At 47.5% G+C, this 13,489-nt stretch overlaps 2 long non-coding RNA genes across 2 annotated transcripts; both read left to right on the top strand.

Annotated features, from left to right (window-relative positions):
• The first annotated feature begins 258 nt into the window (after nucleotides 1-258).
• On the top strand, nucleotides 259-4,682 carry LOC136636885 (uncharacterized). Its single transcript, XR_010793563.1, has 3 exons — nucleotides 259-307; nucleotides 3,980-4,132; nucleotides 4,601-4,682. It is a non-coding gene; the product is annotated as an uncharacterized lncRNA (long non-coding RNA).
• A 4,308-nt stretch (nucleotides 4,683-8,990) lies between these two features.
• Nucleotides 8,991-12,139, top strand: LOC136636884 (uncharacterized). The gene is made up of 3 exons (XR_010793562.1): nucleotides 8,991-9,053; nucleotides 10,853-10,928; nucleotides 11,830-12,139. It is a non-coding gene; the product is annotated as an uncharacterized lncRNA (long non-coding RNA).
• The last annotated feature ends 1,350 nt before the right edge of the window (nucleotides 12,140-13,489 follow it).

The raw sequence follows: 13,489 nt of genomic DNA, 5'->3' as shown, positions 1-13,489 counted from the left end.
CCTTTTAATTGTGCATCAAGAATGAATGGAACAAACAGGCAGTTGCCGCAGCTCTGTTGTGCAATCAGGGTTGTGTTGTGCAATCAGGGTTATGTTATTCAGGCTGGGTCAGTTCACTCGTGATTGTGGTCAGAGCTCTTCTATAAGAATTTCAGAGAAGGAAAAAGGAAAGACTCATATACTTGTGTGTCTGTGCATGTTAAAGGTATGCTGGCAGTTAACCAATGTCTGTATTTGAAGATTGGGGAGTGGATCATATCACAAATATTTGCTGCCTTGTTTTCACCTAACACAGATGTACACAAAGGTAAGCTTACCATCATTTTAAGACTTTAGTCAAAAATTTAAGGTGTTACTGGAGGCAAGAGATGCACATCTTTGCCCAGAAGTCTTGCATTTGGTCTTTTGATGAATTCCCCTTTCCCATAGAGCTGCGGTTTTCAAACTCTCCAGGAGTTTGAAACCCGCAGTCAGTCTTTGCGGGGTGGGAGACGAGGTAGCAGGGGCAGGGGGAAGGTGATCCTAGGGATCACGTTGCTCAGGGGGCTGCAGGGATTGGGGTTCACCCTCCAGTCCCTGCAGCAGCCGTCCCTGTGTGCGGGGAGCCCTGCACAAAAGCAGAAGCAGAGCGCGATTGCCCCACTCTCCCTTTCCCTGACCTGGGGAGCCCTTCCAAAGGTTGCACAGGTCTCCCCGCACCCCCAGGAGGCTGCAGGAGGCTTGGGCAAGTGCACCCAAGCCCCTGCAGCCCCCCTGAGCGGTGCGATACTGTGAATAGCACCATTGCCTTCCCCCTGTCTCCTGGCTGCCCCCGCCCCTTAAGGGGGCAGAGGCCAGGACCCACAGGCTGGGCCGTCGCGATGCCCCAGTTTGAATACCACTGCCATAGAGCCTGGTGATGGTAATTACCAAGAAGAGGAAAAGTCCAATATCATTGCTATTTACACTTAAGCAGTGCTTTTTTTGTAAAAAAAAATAAAAAATGGTACAGGAACTCACAACTTGTTAATCTTCTATTTATTTATTTATTTATTTATTTATTTATTTATTTATTTATTTATTTATTTTTAAACCATTTTTTATTGGAGAAATAAAATATTATTTATGTGCTTCCCCCTAAAGATGAACTTACTTCTGAGTAGACATGCATAGAATTGGGCTGTCAATCTCCACATCTCCTTCCCCCTAGCTACTTTTTCTACACATGGGGAAAAATACTGTACAGGTGCACTTGTAGCGTGTAGTATGTAGTGTGGCACTACTTTGAGGAGAGGAAGCAGTGAATGGATTCCAAAAAATGGCTTACATGAATTCCATGTAGTAAAATTACTCTAAGCAACTGTGGGAGTAAGAACAAAAAAGGAATTCTTACATGAGAGGGGTCCTTAGGTGCACATAGAAACAGCTACGTTTGCAAACAAGCGATTAAATATGGTTTAATTCAGGTATCAGAATACTCTGTGTCTTTGGGAAGGTGCTTGGCTTGCAGTTGTATGTTCTCTGCTGCCCTGAGCAGCTGCTGTGCATTGCTGGAGAGGAGCTGCAAACGCTGGCTGGCGGAGGGCATGCTTGTGGGGGAAGGATGAGGAGGATCTCTGGCAAGGCTGGACAGCATGTTGTACACACGTAGAATCCCTTTTCGCCTGCCCTTAGCATGTGAAAACGGGTGTAGATATATATCTCTGCCAGGATTAAGAGCCCAATCCTAGGTATGTCTACTCGGAAGTAAGTCTCATTCTAGTCAATGGAGCTCACTCCCAGGACAGTGCCTAGGATTGCAGCCTAAGAGCCCAATCCTATGCATGTCTACTCAGAAGTCCACTTTAGTGAATGGGGCTTACTGTGGATAGGATGGCAGCCTCAGGGCCCAATCCTGTGCCTGTCTCCTCAGAAGTCAGTCCCATTAGAGGCAGTGGGGCTTCCTCCCAGGAAGGTGTGGAGAGGACTGCAGCCTCAGAGCCCCTCCCCTGCCTGTCTACTCAGAAGTAAGTTCCATTAGAGGCAGTGGGGCTTCCTCCCAGGAGGGTGTGGAGAGGACTGCAGCCTCAGAGCCCTTCCTTTGCCTGTCTACTCAGAAGTCAGTACCACTAGAAGCAAAGGTGTGGAGAGGACTGCAGCCTCAGAGCCCTTCCTCTGCCTGTCTACTCAGGCAGCAAGGCTATGACACTTTCCTGGGAGTAAGCCCCATTGAACACAATGAAACTTACTTCTGAGTAGACATGCATAGGCTTGGGCTCTCAGGCTGCAAGGCTGTGCACCCTTTCCCAGGAGCAAGCCCTATTGAGCACAATGAGACTTACTTCTGAGTAGTCACGCCTAGGCTCGTGCTGCAGATTGGCACGGGGGCTGCACCAGCCAGCTTCCTTCCCCTCCTCCTCTGCCAAGCCAGTACCTGGGCGTTCCATGAGTGCTGCAGCCCCTCCCTGGCTGGCTGGCTGGCTGTCCGTCATCCTCCTCCTCGGCATCGGCATGTGTCCCCCGCGCCCTCCACCGGCTTGGAAGCTGCGTGGGGAAGCAGAGCGCGGGGGGAGGGGAGGCGGGCTGGGCTCAGGCGAGAGCTTGGAGATGGGGGCAGGAGGGGGTCGTTATGCGGTCAGGCAGGAGCCAGGCGCCCACCCACCCTGCACCCCCCAGCACCCACCACCACTGAATACAGCATGCACCCCCATTGGCATGGCTGCATTGGCGCTAGAAAGCTGGATAGGATTGGGCCCTCAATTGATTATCTTTGACCAGGTCTTTGTGCAGCTCTGCTGGCCTTTAGAGTTTCCCAGCAACTCTGAAGCGTAGTCATGCCGATTTAGATCTCACAAGCTGAAAGTCTGTTCACACTTTAGAGTTTCATAATCTGGCCCTGAGTTCATGAAGATGCTCAGAAAGAGCTAGGAATGGGAGGAGAAGCAAGGAGAAAAATGAAGGAATGAGCAGAGCAGGAGTGCCAAAAAGAGTGCCACAATTTTTCAGTTATGCTATTCTTCCATCTCTTATAAAAGTGGGAAAATATTGTGTAGACCAGGGGTGTCCAAAGTTTTTGGCAGGAGGGCCACATCATCTCTCCAACACTGTGTCGGGGGATGGGGGGAAAAAGAATTAATTTGCATTTCAAATTTGAATAAATGTACATAAATTAATATACTAGAGGTGGAACTTATATGAATGAATGAAGGTCTTGCAATAGCTCAAGGCCTATAAAAGGCCTTGAACAAAGCAAGGCTGGCCTTTCCTTCGCTGCTGCTGCTGCTGCTGCATCACAGATGTGAAACAGCAAACAGTGGAGGGAGCCTTCACCCCACAGCTCATGTGAGCAGTCGAACAGTTGGCCATCACGCTGAGAGCAGTTACGTCGTGCCAGTGTGGGCTCCAGCAAGTTTCTGGAGGGCCAGAGGCTCATTGGAGACTGGGGTCTCCCTGAGGGCTGCATTGTGAGTCCTCGAGGGCCGCAAGTGGCCCCAGGACCAGAGTTTGGGCACCCCTGGTATAGACTGTTGTGTTGCCTATGAATATAGACTTTCAGATGGAGCACTGTGTTCTATATTTAGGTGCATGACCTACACGAGTCCTCCACCACATGGAAGTCTGTGGCCACACAGGAAATGTCACACAGGAAATGGGACCTAAACTTTAGGAACAATACTGAATAAGAATCAAATGATATACTAATCAGTGGCACCAGGCAACTGTCCCCCCAGAAATCCAACACAGAGTGATGTGGGGCGATGTGCTGTGGAAACAGCTGTCCATGGCGACTTGTGCAAAGATTGGGCACAAAGAATGGAGGCTGCAGTGCTAAACAGTAAGGTTTTGATGCTGCTGCACTGCACTCGAGATTGTTTTGCAGGCACACCACAGTTTGGAAATCACTGTACTACATTACTTTGCATGAAAATGTGTGCATACAGGCATTTTTCTCAAGTTATCTGTGGCTTTCAGCACTAACTGGGAGATCATTAAATCGCAATTTGTTTTGTGTGCCTTTCAGATTTCCCAACCACACATCCTCCTGCTTGATTACTTTTTCTCTTTGGACCAGTGGGACTTTCCAGAATCTACAGACCAGAGAAGGCAGTTTCTTCTTCCTAGGATGTCTTCTACTTTACAATCACTCAATTACAGAACAATAGCTACTATCTAGGTGTGGTGTTAATAACATTGTTTGCCTCTTGTTTTTATTTTTCTCTTAAATAGTAATCTTAGGGAAGCCATCAGGACCTCAGTGACAAAAAGGAGGGGCTTTTGCCCTTTTTCCTTGCCACAGTCCTGATCTGGATTGGGGTCCCCAGGGCTACTATTTGCCCCAAGACAGAAGCTGTCATCACTCCCAAAGACAACTTTCCTTCCAGGGCAATTAGCAGCTGCAGCCCCATCAGCAGCCCCAACTGATCACCCCTCACCAGATGCTGTTTAATAAACATGAAAACACAAGGGCAAATGAAGGGATGAACTGTCATGTCTAGTTTGGCTCTTAAACAGCATTCTACAACAACATCTGGGGGTATCGCAGGATGAATTACAGAATTGTTTGCCGTAGGTTGATCTTGGCATTGATTCAAACAGTTACTGGACCAAATACAAATCTTATCCTTTCCATCTCTTCCCTCAGCTTCCTCGTTCTTGCCCCAACTATGTTTGAATCTCATATAAATGGCAGTCTCTCTTCAACTCCCAGGTTTGGACGGATACTAGTGAGTACCTTCTTAAGTGGCTTACAGCATAATCCTATTAATCAGTGGTTCTCACGCATTTAGCACCACGACCCACTTTTTAGAATGAGAATCTGTCCAGGACCCACCAGAAGTGATGTCATGACCGGAAGTGACATGTAAAAGAAAATTTTTAACAATCCTCAGCTGCAATCCTACCCACACTTCCCCAGGAGTAAGTCCCATTGACTATCATTATTAAAAGAATATACATAGTAGCTTGTTAAAAGTACAGGTCTGTCACATTTCCCCAAATACAGTCCCATATCATGGTAGCATTAAGTCTAATATATTAAAAAATAATAATATTGAAATGAATGGGGAACCACCTGAAATTGGCTCACGACCCACCTAGTGGGTCCCAACCCACAGTTTGAGAAACACTGCTAAATGTTTACTCAGAAGTAAGGCCCGCTGTGTTCAAGAGGTCTTACTGTAAGGTAACTGTATAGGGTTGCAGCCTTATACTTGTTTGGCTTACTGTACCAAAAAGCTTCTCTCGTTCTATTCACATGTGCATGTATATTAAAATTTATACATCTAAAATTATGCATTGATTACTGTAGTGCTAAACTATGGTGAATAAATGGGCAATTTTCACAGTGGAAAGTGGGGTGCTCCATGGATCTTTGGTGGGGTTTGTACTTATAACTTGTTCATATATGATCTGTCTAAGGGAGAATACCATATCAGTGGTGGACCTGTTGGCTCGGAATCCACACTGCGATTCTGGATAGACACTCTCTGCAAGTACCTGGAGCCTCTTTAGTGCAACTTGGGCAAACAGCTTTCCTACAACGCTAAGGAGAGAGATGCTGCGGTAGTTGTTGCAGTCACCCCTGTCGCCTTTGTTCTTGTACAGCATGATGATGTTTGCATCACTGATATGGTATTCTCCCTTAGACAACTGCAGGAGAAATGCAGGGAACAACGACAGCCACTCTTTATAGCCTTCATAGATCTCACAAATGCTTTCGACCTGGTCAGCAGGAACGGCCTCTTCAAGATTCTCCCCAAGATTGAATGTCCACCCAGGCTCCTCAGCATCATCAGATCTTTCCACAAGGACATGAAAGGCACTGTTGTCTTCGATGGCTCCACATCAGACCCCTTTGACATCAGAAGCGGAGTGAAGCAGGGCTGTGTTCTTGCGCCAACCTTGTTTGGGATTTTCTTCGCTGTCCTGCTGAAGTATGCCTTTGGAACTGCAATAGAAGGCATCTGTCTCCGGACCAGATCAGACGGAAAGCTCTTCAACCTCTCCAGGCTGAGAGCAAAGTCCAAAGTCCAGCTGAAATGTCTGCGTGACTTCCTCTTTGCCGACGATGCAGCTGTCACTACCCACTCTGCCAAAGATCTCCAGCAGCTCATGGATCGTTTTAGCAAGGCCTGCCAAGATTTTGGACTGACGATCAGCCTTAAGAAAACACAGGTCATGGTTCAGGATGTGAACTCACCTCCCTGCATTACAATCTCTGCGCATGAACTGGAGGTTGTCCATGACTTTGTGTACCTTGGCTCAACTATCTCCGACACTCTTTCTCTCGATACTGAGCTAAACAAACGCATCGGTAAAGCAGCTACCACGTTTTCCAGACTCAAAAAGAGAGTCTGGTCCAACAAGAAGCTGACGGAACATACCAAGATCCAGGTCTACAGAGCTTGTGTCCTGAGTACACTTCTATACTGCAGCGAGTCATGGACTCTTTGCTCACAACAGGAGAGGAAACTGAACGCATTCCACATGTGCTGCCTCCGACGCATCCTCGGCATCACCTGGCAGGACAAAGTTCCAAACAACACAGTCCTGGAACGAGCTGGAATCCCTAGCATGTATGCACTGCTGAAACAGAGACGCCTGCGTTGGCTTGGTCATGTTGTGAGAATGGATGATGGGCAGATCCCAAAGGATCTCCTCTATGGAGAACTTGTGCAAGGAAAGCACCCTACAGGTAGACCACAGCTGCGATACAAGGACATCTGCAAGAGGGATCTGAAGGCCTTAGGACTGGACCTCAACAAGTGGGAAACCCTAGCCTCTGAGCGGCCCGCTTGGAGGCAGGCTGTGCAGCATGGCCTTTCCCAGTTTGAAGAGACACTTTGCCAACAGTCTGAGGCAAAGAGGCAAAGAAGGAAGGCCCATAGCCAGGGAGACAGACCAGGGACACACTACACTTGCTTCCAGTGCGGAAGGGATTGTCACTCCCGAATCGGCCTTTTCAGCCACACTAGACGCTGTGCCAGAACCACCATCCAGAGCGCGATACCATAGTCTTCCGAGACTGAAGGTTGCCAACAACATATGATCTGTAGTTGGTGGTAAAAGGCAAGGTGGCCAAGCATGTACATGACAACAAACTATTCAGGGTGGGAAAAACCAAACCCTCCAAGCTGGGTGAATGGGCAGCTACATGGCAAATGCCATTCAGTGTACATGGAAAGTGATGCACACGTACAGTGGGACAAAAAGTCTCAGTTTCAAATATGCATTGATGGAGCTGAGCTGTGGATGATGAAGCAGCAATGAAATTAAAATGTTGACCCAGTGTCTGGTAGCTGTGAAGAAGGCAAATTCCAAGACAGGTGTCAGTAGGAAAGGAATTGAGAATGAGGACCCAATCCTAACAGCACCTAGTGCTGCTGGAACAAGCATGTTGCAAAAGGCAGCACGCCAGTGTGTGGGCTGGCTGCTGCTGTAAGCAGCAAGTGGTCAGCTGCACACACCAGAGGATCAGGTAAGATCAAGTAGGCAGTGGGCAGAATGGGGCAGGGGGTGGAAGAAGATGGGCAGGAGGGTGCATCAGGACTAGTAAGGGGGTGAGTTTGACAGCGGCATCCACTGAATCCAAACCCCCTTCCTGGGCTTGGTCCACCTTCACAGATCCATGCAGACTTGTCCCAGCAATATTGCAGGTCCAAGTAGACTTGTCAGACTGGCAGAGGCTCTCCCTGGGGAAGAGAACAAATGTTCTCTTGCTCTGAGGAGGCCTCTGGAGGCCAACACTCCCTTGTGGAATGTGGCAGGTGCCATGTTGGTGCCACTGCATCGCTACATGGGGTTTTGGTGGATTGGGCTGTAGACTGCTAAAATTATATTGCCCCACAAGTCAATAGTGCAGGGACAATTGGAATAAAAACTTACACAGTTCTGGTCACCACACACTTCTGGAAGAATATTGTAGAGGCAAAATATGACAACCAAAATAATCAGAAGGCTGGATTACTATCTTTACAAGGAAAAGCTACAACATCTGGGGCTTTTTGAAAACAGGTGATTAAGGGAAAAAATTGAGACTTGTAAAATGATGCATGGTGTGGAGAGAATTGAGACTTTTTCCCCCTCTAACAATACCAGCACCAGGGGCCATCCAAAGAAACAGACTGGCAGAAGTTTTAGGATGGACAAAAGGAGTGGCATCTTCATATGTACATAATTGGTCTGTGAAATTCATTGCCACAAGTTGTGGTGATGGCCATTAGTTTGGATTGTTCATTGCATCTTAATATGCAGGTCTGACATCCCATCACACCCAGCCCCCTTGCCCCCACAATCCATTGTGTCTCCCCATCAGTGTTTTCTGTAGAATTACATGTCATCCTGCTTCAGTCCTGCATGCTGATTCAGCAGGCTCTAGCATTGTGGCCTCAGGGTGCCTGAAAGGATGCAATTTAAGCACAGTTGTTCAGGATAATTTCATACAGTGAGGAGGGCCAAGGGTTTATAGCTGTATAGAGGTGTGTGTCTGTGTGTGTGCTCACAAATTCTTTGTTCTTCCTGTGCAATAACATTTCCCCAATTGCAAGGATTTCAGTTGCCAAGGAGCACTAAAATGCTTAAAACATCATTAAAGTGGATTGCATCTGTAAGGGCACTGTAATCTTCAAAGTGTTTTGAAGTTGAATATTCTTGTTGTCTGCAATGTACATACCTGTTAAGGCACAGGTTGCTCTCCTTTGACAGTGTACAAGCCCACACTGCAATTGTGCCCAACGTTGCTCATCTGAAGTAGTTGGAATATCACAGTGGATAAGAATGTAAGTAGGGAAGTGCCCTGTTCAAACCTCATATCAGCCATGAATGCACTAGGTGGCTTCAAGCAAGCCACTTTCTTTCATTCATAGCCAGCCGGCTGTAATGTGAAGGTAATATTGACCTATCTTAGAGGGTTGTGGTAAATATTACTGAGATTAAGTAGCTGAAGTGCTTAAAACACTTACAATATGTTCTTGCATCCTGTTTTGTTTTTTTTAATAGGGTGTTTTTCTATTCACCCTAATAGAAACCCCTGTCTATGTGTAACATGATTCCACCTTGAATGAATCAGCTTGGACAGCATCACCATTTTGAACTTGGTAAGCAGCATGTACACCTGGAAGTCTTAACATCCAAGGCTGGCCCATCCATGAGGCCAACTGAAGTAGTAGTCTCAGGTAGCAGATGGGGGGAGGTACCCCCTTCACCACTTGCCTCCACTAATCCTCCACCTCTTGCTCCCTGAAATGGAAAAGGAAGTGGGGGCCAGAGCAGCTTAAATAATGGAAGAGCAGAAGCTGGCACATCACCAGGTAAGGAGAGCAGCATTTAGCACAGGGTCAAATTAACAAATTGTTTGTGCCCCCAAACACAACTTCACTCAGGGCCCAATCCTATCCAACTTTCCAGCACTGGTGTAGCTGCAATGCAACTCCAACATAAGGGAACAGATGTTCCCATACCTTGAGGATGCCTCTGTGACTGCCTCCCCATTGCAGGATAGAGCACTCACCCCACTGGCACAGCTGCACCGGCACTGGAAAACTGGATAGGATTTGGTCCTCATCCAGCTAATGCAGTGGTATTCAAACTGGGGCGTCGCGACGCCCCAGCCTGAGGGTCCTGGTCCCTTTCCCCTTAAGGGGCGGGGCAACCAGGAGGCAGTTAGGAGACAGCAATGTGATCCCCAGGATTGCCCCACTTCCCCTTTTGACTGGGCTACAAGGACTGGGGTGCACCCTCCAGTCCCTGCAGCAGCCGTCCCTGGCTGCGGGGAGCCGGGCACAAGTGCCTGCAGGGCTCCTCGGGTCAGGGAAAGTGAGAGTGGGGCGCCCGGCTCCCTGCAGTGCACCCCAGTCCCTGCAGCCCAGTCAAAAGGGGAAGTGGGGCGATCACGCACCACTTCCGGTTTAGCAGAGCGGGTCGCAATCGCTCCACTGTCACCTTCTGTGACCCGGGGAGCCCTGCCAAAGGTCGTGCAGGGTCCCCGCACCCCAGAGGGCTGCAGGGGGCTTGGGCAAGTGCACCAAGCCCCTGCAGCCCCCCTGAGCGGCGTGATCCTGGGGATCTCACCACTGCCTCCCCCTTGCCCCAGCAAAGACTTACTGCAGGATTCAAACTCCCTGCGAGTTTGAAAACCACAGAGCTAATGGATCAGAGGGTCATTACTTACTTTAAGGCTTATTAAGAATATTTTATTTTGTCCAAGTTCTTTGTGAGTGGGTTTGATTAAGTGCCCCCCAACCGTGTCCAGTACTGTATACTATACAAGTTTAGGGGCACTTCAGCAACCTTGCTCACAAAGTGCTTGGACAAAATTAATAACATTCTTAGAACAGTACAGTATTCCATTCTCTGTTTAATATAAACTAAAACTATAAACTTATCCTGCCCTGCCTACTCAATTGTTACATGCAGACTACACTGCCTTTGCACGTCTCTTTTCCTGCTCAACCCAAACCCTTCCACGGAGCTGCATGTGCAAAAAGAGCTTTGACTAGTATTAAAAAAAAAACTTACATTAGGTTGTTCAGAACAGAACTCTTATGAAAGTCAGGGACTTGCTGTATATATCTAACCAGCTTCTGTGTATTTCAGTATTTTACATTTCATAATGTAATGGATTGTGCTTCAAAGGACCACAGTCTGTTCAGGACATCTTATGGACAATTGAGCAAACATTAGCCATAACTGAATCCCATGGAAATCAATGGGTTAAGTTGGTTACAGCTAAGTTCACTTTGGTAATTCCAGTTCCTTTCATGGGACTTGCTTATAACTAAATTTTGTTGGATTGTGCTCATGAGTTGCATGCTTATGTTTGGAAGGTGTCTTCTTTGAATGTTCATTTATCACATCTTGTTATTCTTGTTAAATATAAAATGTCATTTTTTTCCAGTCTTGTATATGTGGCCTTCTCAACAAATAACTTCTGGAACCCAAGATGGAACTCCTATTTTCTTCCTTAAAACCAGGTAACATGCATCTTTATCAATGTCTGTGCCCAATAACTGCTCCATTCCCATAACAGAAAAGAAAGGATTACTGTTCTAATACCAAAAAGGAAATGTTTTTTTCAGTGTAACGCTAATACATTGCAAAGTTAAGATCTGTGCTGTTAGTTTACATGAGTCTGTTAGTGGAAGGACTTGTCAAGCTCCCATCAAGCCATCAAATAATTGACAGCTCTGTCTGAATCATAAATAAAGCCAAACTCCATGGGGAAAGCAAGTGACATGGCTGAATTTCGGAAGAGCTGGGAGAAAAATGAAACTGTTTCTAAAAAAGCAAGAGTCAGGAATTTCCTTTGCAGCTGACAGCATTCCACCAGTCTATCTGCCTCCAGCAAACTTCCTCTCTTAGCCTGGGGCCTGACCTCTTTAGGACAGTGGCAGGCAAGGGTTTAGTGGAGCAAAGTGCCGTGTCAGTGCTTGCTTTTCCGAAATTGTTTCCCAGAACTGTGTTGTTTTCTTTGTGGCACACTGACATTGGCAGATTAGGAAGGAAGCAACTTGGACAAAATCTACTTCCTAGTTAAATATGAACCCTCTAGGCCAGGGGTGCCAAACACGTTTTGTATAGTGGGCCAAATAGCATTCATGGTGCCTGCTGAGGGCTGGAAGTGACATAGTTAAGCAGGAAGTGACATCATTAAGCTGATGATGGCCTGAAAGCTGTCCTTTACTCCTTTCTAAATAAATTAATGCTGAATTCTCCTGGGAGCATGTTTCTTATAAGTTTGCCTAGAGCAGGGGTGATAAACATAAAGCCCATGGCCCAGATGCGGCCCCCTGAAACAGTTTCTCTGGCCCCCATTCTAATTGGGCTTTCTTGAAAATATGAACAAGATTTGCACATTTTCTCTTCTGTCATCAGCAGCTAATGAGTTTCTATGTGAGAACAAAGTGCTTATTGGGCAGGAGGGCAAAGTGGGCAGGAGGTCTGGTCTAGAGGGTAGAGCCTTCGTTTGCCTGAAGATAACAGCTGAAGGTCGCCAGTTCGAGGCCACCAGCACCGTGAACGGCAAGACCCTGAAGCAGCTAACGAGCCAAGGATTGTCAGCTTGCATGGGAAGAAACTGGAGGCCAAAATGTGATACCAGATCATAAAAGGCTCCATCTGAAATGTTGTAGTTCTTGAAAGACAGAACCTTCGTCAATTGTAAAAATCCCTATAGGGATTTAGTATAGCCTTCCTATGTAAACCGCCTTGAAATAAAATCTGAGGAGAAATCTGAAGACCGTGAAAGGCGGTATATAAATACCTGCATTATTATTATTATTATTATTATTATTATTATTATTATTATTATTATGTCTGATATTTGAAAAACAGATTATTAGATTTGACTACTTGCAATTGATTCCTCATCTGAAAACAGGAGGATGTGTGTTTGCTAGACACACTTTCAGAACAGACGTTTCAGTGGCCCAGATAATTACTATGATCACCAAGTTACTGTAGGGCTGAGGTTTTCAATCTGTGTGTCGCAAGGGTCTGGGGAGGCAGGGAAAGCCCCCAGGGGCGTCGTGAGGCACCTCGGGGAGATAAGTGAACATAGCAGCTCTCCCTGCATGCTGCTCCCTACATGTGAACCTCCCTACATGCTGCTTTTATGGCTGTGAATGAGGTGGGTGGGGCAGTATGAGGTGAGCAGAGTGTGAAACATGGTGGAGAGGGTGTGTTGGAGCCTCCCCAGCGTCAGGCTTACCCCTGGAGAGAGAGGTCGGTTGGCTGGCCGGCTGGCAGCCATTTGGAGAAGGCTTGGCTGGTGAGGAGGCGAGCAGGAGCCTCCTCCATACTGGGAGGGAAGTTTCCCTCCCGATACCGAGAAGGCTTGTGCTCGCCAGCCAAGCCTTCTCTAGGCCAAGGGGAGCCCTAGGCCAGAGAGGATCCGACTGGCAAGCTCGCTCCGCACTGGACCTTGCTTACTGGCTGGGTCCTCTGTGCAGCAGGAGGAGAGGAGGCTGGCCAGGCGGGGGCGCTGCATTTGATCAGCACAGAGCCCCCTCTAGCTATGTAAATTACATTTCCTTCACATTTAATTTATTCTGTTCAGATTTTTAAATCTTCCTATGTAACTTCAGGTACAATCCTAACTTGACATTGGGCCATCTCTGTGCTGGCCCAGAGTCTTGTAATCTTGCCATAAGTGTTTGCAGCTACTTGAGAGCCAGCTGGGTCAGCATGGAGGCCTGCACTGTCTCCCCGCCCTGCACCAGCCGGCACAGGTAAGTTTGAGCTGGATCGGGTGAGTAGTGGGTGGCGGAAGGGTGGTTTGGAGGTGGGGAGGGGCATTTTTGGATGGTGTGGTTGGAAGGAAGGAGAATCAGGTCCAGTAGGGGTGTGGGGTCAATGGAGGCCTCCTCCATTGTATCCTAACCCCCATTCCTGGCCCAGACAGCCATACATGTAACTTCAGCTATATAGCTGGAGTGGATTTGAGAAGCCCAACAGGAGTGGCTGAGACTTTACTCAAGGTAAGGGGAAATATATCCTCTTACCTTAAGGAGACCTCCAGCTGCCACCTAAGCTG

Source organism: Tiliqua scincoides, chromosome 1 (assembly GCF_035046505.1).
Source record: "Tiliqua scincoides isolate rTilSci1 chromosome 1, rTilSci1.hap2, whole genome shotgun sequence".
NCBI classification, from domain to species: domain Eukaryota; kingdom Metazoa; phylum Chordata; class Lepidosauria; order Squamata; family Scincidae; genus Tiliqua; species Tiliqua scincoides.
This window is presented reverse-complemented; position numbering and strand designations above follow the sequence as displayed.